Source organism: Microcebus murinus, chromosome 10, assembly GCF_040939455.1.
Source record: "Microcebus murinus isolate Inina chromosome 10, M.murinus_Inina_mat1.0, whole genome shotgun sequence".
Classification (NCBI taxonomy): Eukaryota; Metazoa; Chordata; class Mammalia; order Primates; family Cheirogaleidae; genus Microcebus; species Microcebus murinus.
This window is the reverse complement of record NC_134113.1, coordinates 17,506,392-17,515,654: the sequence shown is the minus strand read 5'-3', so window position 1 is coordinate 17,515,654 and position 9,263 is coordinate 17,506,392.

Here is a 9,263-nt window from a genome sequence, read left to right as displayed (position 1 = left end):
GGTGGTGCCCTTAGTATAGATGTTATGTAAGGAATTGTCACCTTCCTTTAGAGTCAGTCATCTGTGAAGTTGAAGGAGTCAGTAAAGCATTATGGAATTGGGAGGCTTGTGTGATAGCCATGACTCCAACACCAATTAATTACCCGTCTGGACCTTGGTTTCTTCATCAGTAGAATGACTAGGTTGGCCGAGTAACCCCAAATGTTTTTCCCAAGCTTACATTCTGTGACTCTGTTTTTATGAGATGTTACTATGAGGAATCTTTAATTCTATGTTGCCTTCCAAAATAAGAAAAATGGAAAAGAGAAAATGAAAACTGGAGTTTAACTTGAAAATTTTGAAGTATCATTGGTGAGGCTCTAGTCATGTGTCATGCTGCTTTAATCCAATAGTTGTTTTTTTTTTCTTTTGAGACAGAGTCTCACTCTCTTGCTCCAGCTAGAGTGTAGTGGCATCATCATAGCTCACTGTAACCTCAAACTCCTGATCTTAATTGATCCTCCTGCCTCAGCCTCGAGAGTAGTTGGGACTACAGATGTGTACCACCTCCTCACCTGGCTAATTTTTTTCTACTTTTTGGTAGAAAGAGGATCTTGCTTGTGCTCAGGCTGATCTCAAGCAGTCCTTCTGCCTTGGCCTCCCAGAGTGCTAGGATTACAGGCATGAACCACTGCGCCCAGCCAATCCAATAGTTTTTGATTAAGAGTATGTGTTAGAATTATCAGGGAACATTAAAATATATGCATATATTAATACGTATATGAGCATACATACATACACACACACACATAAATATGCATGCTTGGGTCTATGCATTGCAATTCTGATTCAGCAGATCAAGAATGAAACCTAGGAAACCTTGGTGATTCTGATGCAAACAAGGGTTGAGAGGCCTTACACAACTTAGCTTATGGAGGGCAGATACTATAGGTATAGTTTGGTTTGATATATTCACTAATAAAATGTAAAGCTCCAGTATTCTTTTGGGATCCTATAATTAATTGGCACAGATTTTAGTTTTTCTTTAAGAAGAATCCATTCTTCATTTTCTTATCTGTTGGGGCTGCTATAACAAAATGCCATTAACTGGTGGATTATAAACAAGAAAAATTGACTTCTCACTGTTCTGGAGGCTAGAAAGTTCAAGAAAGGTGCTGGCATATTCTGTATCTGATAAAGACTTCCTCCTGGCTCATAGGGGTACCTTCTTGTTGTGTGTCCCTTTTATAGGGCGAGCTCTCTTTTATAACTGTACTAATTGCATTCATAAGGGCTCCTAATCACTTCTCCAATGCCTATACCTCCAATACTGTCACCCTGAGAATTAAAATTTAAACATATGAATTTTGGTAGATAAAAGCATTCAGACCATAGCATTCTTATCTCAAATATAAGATAGAATATCAAATATAAGGATTTCTATATCCTTTTTTCACTTTTTAATCCATATTTTAGGTATTAGTAACATTTGAATGTATGGTGTATAAAAAACAATCTCCTGGTTGTTGACTCTGTCTTGACATTGTATAATAGGAGTTATTTTTATGTTTTTAAATTTAACTAATTTTTTAAAAAACTATTTAATAAAATAATATATATATATTCAAGGTTTAAAAAGAGTACAAAAAAGTATATGCTGAAAGGTGAAAGTCCAACTTATTGGAGGTAATGATTTTTAACATTTTTATTAGCTGATTTTATTAACACTTTGTTTAAATATCAGTCTAGGTACAGTGACAGTATAGCATACTGGTTAAAAGTGTGAGCTCTACCCTTACATTTCTGGTCAATTGATTTTTGACAAGAGTGACAAGACACATCCATAGGGAAAGAATAGTCTTTTCAACAAATGGTACTGAGACCACTGCTTATTCACATGCAAAAGAATAAAGTTGACCTCCTAACTCATAGAATACATACATACATGCATACAATACATAAAAATTAACTTAAAATGATCTAAATGAGCCCTAAATATAAGAACTAAATTAGAAAAAAACCATAGGAATAAAATCTTTTTGACCTTGAAATAGGCAATGGTTTCTTTGATGTGACACCAAAAGTATAAGCAAAATAAAAACAATTTAATAGATAAATTTATCACAATTAAAAACTTCTGTACTTCAATGGACATCAACAGGTAAAGTTAAAAAACACCACACACACACAGTGGGAGAAAATATTTGCAAATCATGTATCTGATAAGGGACTTGTATCCAGAATATGTAAAAGAACTCTTACAACTCAACAATAAATATCCCACTTATAAGAAAAAGGATTTGAACAGACATTTATCCAACGAAAATATGCAGATAGTAAGTACATGAAAAGTTGTTCAGTATTATTAGCAATTAGGGAAATGCATGCAAATCAAAACCACAATGAGATACTAGTTATACGCACAAGGATGGCTGGAATCAAAAAGACAGATAGTTAAGTATTGGCAAAGCTGTGGAGAGATTGAGACCCTCATGCATTGCTGGTGAAAATGTAAGATGGTGTAGTTGTTTTGGAAACGATTGGCAATTCCTCAAATAGTTATAGAGTTTCCATAAGACCCCAGCAATTCCACTCCCAGGTATACACTCAAAAGAATTGAAAACAGGTATTCAAACAAAAACTTGTGTACATGATTCTTTATAACTCTGTTCACAATAGCCAAAAAAGTAGAAACAAACCATCAGTAACTCATGAATAGATAGATAAAATGGAATATTATTTAGCAGTGAAAAAATGAAGCACTGAAACTTCTATAGCATTGGTGACCCTTGAAAACATGCTAAATGAAAGAAGCCAGTCAGAAATGACTACATGTTGTATGATTCTAGAAAATAGATTAGTAGTTGGCCTAGAGGTTGTGGGGAGGGGAGTTTGGTAGGGGAGTTTAGTGACTTCTAATGGGTATGGGGTTTCTTTTTGGGTGATGAAAGTATTCTAAAATTGATTGTGATGATGGTTGCACAACTGAGTATACTAAAAACCATTGAAGTGTACACTTTAAATTGGTGAATTTTGTGGTATATGTATTATATGTCAATACAGTTGTTTTTTTTAAAAGTGTGGGTTCAAGCCGGGCGCGGTGGCTCACGCCTGTAATCCTAGCACTCTGGGAGGCTGAGGTGGGCGGATTGCTTAAGGTCAGGAGTTCAAAACCAGCCTGAGCAAGAGCGAGACCCCATCTCTACTATAAATAGAAAGAAATTAATTGGCCAACTAATATATATAGAAAAAATCAGCCGGGCATGGTAGCACATGCCTGTAGTCCCAGCTACTCGGGAGGCTGAAGCAGGAGGATTGCTTGAGCCCAGGAGTTTGAGCTTGCTGTGAGCTAGGCTGACACCATGGCACTCACTCTAGCCTGGGCAACAAAGTGAGACTCTGTCTCAAAAAAAAAAAAGTGTGGGTTCTAGAGAATGGTTTGAATTTTATTTATTTATTTTCCTTAAAGTTTCTACTAATCAATAGGTTTGAATTTTAGCTCCATTGCTTACTGTAAGCTGTGCAACCCTGGAAAGTTGCTTAACCTCTCTATGTTTCCTTGTTTCTAAAATGGATGATGGTAGCAGTTCCCACTCAATGGTATTGTTGTAAGGATTAAGTGAGACAATGCATACAAACATTAACTCTCTGTCTAGTTTTGGATAAATGTGAGTATCGACTATGAAGATGATGAGACGACTGAAGAAGAATGGATCAGCCTTACTTAAATAAGCAGAAATAAGTGGAAATCACTTAAGGAACAAGTAATAGTGTGGGATTGAGCTTGGTTTATTTGTGGGCCCCAAAGAAGATAGCTAGTATAAAAATTTTTACAAGCTAGAGGTAGCAATCTCTTGGTGGTTTTGACTGGTAATGATGCCCAGGATGACAGTGTTGTCATGTGGGGATGACATACCACTAAGCTGTATCATGTTTGCTTTGATGCCTAATTGGGCCAGAGAAAAATCCTGGGGGAGGAATAGAGAATGTGAAGAAAGTATTTTTATTGAAATCTTTCTGTGCCTGTGGCCTGAAGATCCTGTCTGTTTATCTAGGAGTTAGCTGGAGAGAAAAAGTGTTAGTATTGGTTTAAGTTGTCTACCCCTATGTCTCTGAGCAGGGGCAGATGTCTAACCTTTGGCCAGCTTGCATATAAACCATGGGTGGGAGTAGAGATGGGATAAACTGTGGCCCTCAGTGTTCAGAAACAATTACTTATTCTCTGAGTCCACAGCAAGTTCACTGTATGGCTTATCATTCATTTGTCAGGAACCCTGAGAACTCATCTTGAATGTGACAATCTGAGCTGGGAATATTGAGTGAGTTGCCAGAGGTCTCCAGTTAGATGAAAGAACTAAATGTATAATCTATGTTCGAGTCCTTCCTTCCTCTCGTTCCTTATTTTGGCCTGTGGGGCTAAAATTAGAACGAATCATCATGTCGTCTTTTCTGATAATTACCATCTTTACTTCCATTATTTCTAGCTAAGGATCATCACCCTAGTAAAACTTTGCCAGAGAGCCCAGCAGGATCCACCAGCAAGGCCACTGCAGATCCCACAGCCCAGCTGCGGGCTTATATAGACAGTTACTCTGTGGTCATCTTCAGTAGGTCCACATGTAGACGCTGTGCTGAGGTAAGGCTTTAACTCAGGGGTGGCAAAAAATTGTTGAATTGTAGGAATTTGACAGACTTTGGGCTCAGGTATAAACAATTGGATTTCACCTTAGGAGGGGTGTGTGTAGGTGTAACTTGCTTCAGAGTGATTGTAGAATGTTGATTTGATAACAAAATATTGCTTGTTATATTTATTTTTCTGAGCTTGTGCAAAGTACAAGATGTTTTTAGGTAGTCAAGATCAGGAAAGGTTAGGGTGGAGGAGTTACCACACTAGTTGATTTGCTGCTCTTTTAGACATGTCTGTAGGAAATATTTCACAAGGAACGTTACTTAGGGTACTCCTAAATTTTGATAAATATCTCGTCATGCTCTGGTTTATTATGGGGAAAATGACTTTACAAAGAATAAACTATGTTTCCTACTTGGTTCTTAATCTTACATTATCAGGGAGAAAAGGTCAGTGATCACAGCCACAGGGAGGATTGGTTTAATCCACCCTGAATTAACCATAGAATGAAGATGAGAATTATTAATAAAAGACAAACCTGATCTGGTGCTTTACAGGAAGGTTGAGGGTATTTAAATGTCACTGAAGTTTAACTTTAAATTATACTTGGTGTAGCTCCATGCCTACCCACATTGGACTCTTACAAAAAAATTGGCCATCTGTCCAGGTTCACCTGTAATGTAATTTTTTTTTGTTTTTGTTTTTGTTTTTTTTGTTTTTTAAGGAACCAAGTTTTCTGCTAAGTAATGTAATTTTTTTGTTGTTGTTTTTTTTTTTTTTGAGACAGAGTTTCACTCTGTCACCCAGGGCTAGAGTGCCATGGTGTCAGCCTAGCTCACAGCAACCTCAAACTCCTGGGCTCAAGTGATTCTCCTGCCTCAGCCTCCTGAGTAGCTGGGACTTCAGGCATGTGCCACCACACCCAGCTAATTTTTTCTATATTTTTAGTAGAGACGGTGTCTCGCTCTTGCTCAGTATGATCTCAGACTCCTGAGCCCAAGCAATCCTCCCGCCTTGGCCTCCCAAAGTTCTAGGATTACAGGCGTGAGCCACTGCACCTGGCCAGGGTAATTTATTAAGTTTAATTTTCTCTCAGCTTGTTTGGCTGTTACTTATTTTCCAGATCTCAAGGACGTTGACTTCAGAAGCCTTTTTATTCTGGAAGGCTCAGATAGAAACAGGCTTTTTGACACTCTCTGTGTGTGTATGCATCTGTATCTGTGTATTCTCTTTATCCAAGTAAAGAAAAAGGGAAGGTGGGCAAACAGTGAAAACACTTAAGTAGGAAAAACCTTTCAGCATTGTCTCTCACCTGAACATAGTCTGTATCATTGTCACCTAAGGCTTCATCTCTGTCAATGTGATAGTGATGCCTTTTGTAGGACATGGTACTCAGAGTAGGGCTGCAAAGAGGAAGAAGACCCAAGTCCTGTCCCTAGGGAGTTTGGTTGAACTGAAAAGGCAGAATATAGGCTTAAAAAGAACAATGATCTAAGATAGTCCATGCTAAAATCTAAATGATTGGTACAGGCAGTAAATGTTAGAGAATTTAGAAGAGAGCTGGGTATTGGAAATCTATTGTAGATTAGATTCTTGGGTTCTTGGGGCTTACTTATCTAGCTCTGGTGATCTTGTTTGCTTTGGAGACTCCCCCAATCCTTCTTGTTTAATCTTTAAGGGCTTGGACTAGTTGACTATTGAGGGGTTCTCTTTTTAGCTCTGAAATTATGTGATTGTCTAATCTTTTTTGTTACCAAATAATGGCTAAGAGTCTAGACTCTGAAGTCACAGTTTGGATCTTGGGTCTGTGACTTATTAGCCATGTGACTTTGGTTAAGTTATTTACCTGCTGTGCCTCAGTTTCCTCATCTATAAAATGTAGATAATAATAGTACCTATGTCATAAGTTTGTTGTGAGGGTTAAATTAGTTAATATTTATAAAAACCATACCATATGCCTGGTACATAGTAAGCACTATATAAGTGCTTGTTAAATAAAAGAACTACTTGCTCTTCTTCTTTTCCTATCAGGACTTAAAACCTTGTATGGTGATCTTCCTTCTAGTAGTACTAAGGCTTGGTTAAATGTCAGTCAAAAAAATACCTGACTTAATTCCAAGTATAATTAATCCTTTCAATGGGTTAATAACTACCATTTGAATGACTCCTGTGTACCAGGCATTATTTGGTTGCTCTACTTATATTTTAAAACATTATTAAAGGATCGGAAAATTCCAATTTTGACCCTGCCCTAGTTCTGCAATGAAGAATTGGGCTAGTGGTCCAAATTGCTCCTAGGGATAGTTAGATCCTCAGTGCAGTCCTTGCAATCCCAGATCTCTTTGACCTATGATCACTCTCATCTTGACTCTTATCCCTGCATTCTAACTCCTTCATTTCCCAGCTCTTCTGCCTATCCCTGAAAAGGTTAAGCTTTGCCCTCCCTATATTTCTTCCAGTTTTACCTAATCAAATCTACTCTGGGAGCAAAGAACTTTTCCTATAAAACTTGTGTCAGTTATTTGCATACTTATTTTATTTAAATATATAGTTATTGTGGCAAATTTATTTAATGTTATTATCTGAATAATTCCTAGGTGTGCCACATCTTCTAGATAAGCATCCTCTGGTTTTACCTTGGCAAAAACTAATTCCTTAGCTTTTTGGAATATATAAGCTGTTTGCAGTTTGGCACCAATTAATATGGAAGTTAATTTTCTTTCAATGTCTTTGGCTATTAAAGATGGTTAGGTGCCTCTCCTGATAAAGGTAGTGAATTTCTTCTGTGGGAGTACAACTCATACTTAGCCATTCACATTTATTTATTTTTTAAATTGCTCTGAAGTAGAATTTTGCTAGGTTATTTCCTTCTGTTTTGATTTAATCATCACATTTAATGATTGTAATAGGAGTAAATCAGAATGGAGAAACTTGGTTTTTATATTTGTACTTGGTCTAATTAATGTACATTTCTCTTTAGGATGAGTAATGTAATTTGCATTAATTCAAGTTGGGGAGTGCCCACACGGAAATTAACTTCTACATAAAGTTGGTTTCTCACTGTTGCATAACACATTCATTACCATATGTGTTTTGAATGCACCCTACTATGAAGAGCATGTTTTAAAGTGCAAAAATAAACCCTCCCTACCTTTTCAAAAAATGCAATATTTGTTACTTAAAGTATTTCAGTGGAAAATCAGAAGAATGCAATTGGAATCAGCAAATGTGTCTTATTACAGCCTATATGTTGCTTGTTATCTAGATCCACTGCTGTTTCTCAATAGTGTGTGTATTTTACAGTCAAAGTTTACCATTACTTTTATCAATGAGAATGCTCTAGAAACTTACACTTCTGATATTCAATATAGATCTTTAATCTTGTACTGTGGAACAATGCTAAAGTTTAACCAGACTTAAAATAACCTACAAAATAGCAGTTTCTTGAAGTGGAATCATGTGTACTCTGGAATCTGGAGTATATTTTCTACATTTCATATATTATCAAATTTTTGTAATTACTTTTTGGAAGTGATGTTAGGATTTACTCTGAATCTGGAAAACTTGTTTGTTTTTTGTTTTGTTTTTATTTTTGGTAATAGAATGGCAAGTGTTTTATTTCTAAAATTAAGTGGCTAAGGAAGTCTTAAGAATCTGTAATTTTGGCCGGGCGTGGTGGCTCACGCCTGTAATCCTAGCACTTTGGGAGGCCGAGGCGGGCGGATTGCTCAAGGTCAGGAGTTCGAAACCAGCCTGAGCGAGACCCCGTCTCTACCAAAAATAGAAATAAATTAATTGACCAACTAAAAATATATATACAAAAAAAAAAAAATTAGCCGGGCCTGGTGGCGCATGCCTGTAGTCCCAGCTACTCGGGAGGCTGAGGCAGTAGGATCGCTGAGCCCCGGAGTTTGAGGTTGCTGTGAGCCAGGGTGACGCCATGGCACTCACTCTAGCCTGGGCAACAAAGTGAGACTCTGTCTCAAAAAAAAAAAAAAAAAAAGAATCTGTAATTTTTTTTTTTATTTCGGCATATTATGGGGGTACAGATTTTAAAGTTTGAATAAAAGCCCATTTTCCCCCCCTCCCCCCACAAGTCTGAGTCTCCATCATGACCATCCCCCAGATGGTGCAAGAATCTGTAATTTTATATGTGTATGAACTTTTTATTTTTAGTTTCAGAAAATAAGCATTTGCATATGAATTGGCTTTTGACCCTGTGGTTTCCCAGTTATACTTTCCTTGCTCTTTCTTTAATGTCCCTTTTTACTTTCCCCATTGTTCTTCAGAAGGATTCTTATCTTTTTAAATGTGTATTTCTTGGGGAGCTGAATTCACATTGAGGTGTAGGCTTTCTCCAGAAGAGTGTAAGAGGAAGACCACTGAGGCTATGTGAATGAACCCATCTTCCCATTTTTATCAAAATGCTGAATTTAGTCCTTTAGAAATGAGAACTCTTTTAGTGTACTTCTGTTCAATGGGAAGTTTGCTGATTTAGTAGTTAAATTTAGAATGGGCCAAGAATACATTTTCTTAATGGATGATCTCTGTGAACTTCAGGCTGGTCTGAGTTTTATTGTATAAATTGGAAGAATGTGGTTCTAAACTTTGCTAAAGTATTAATGACAGGCTATTTGTGTCTTGTTAGTGGTAAAAG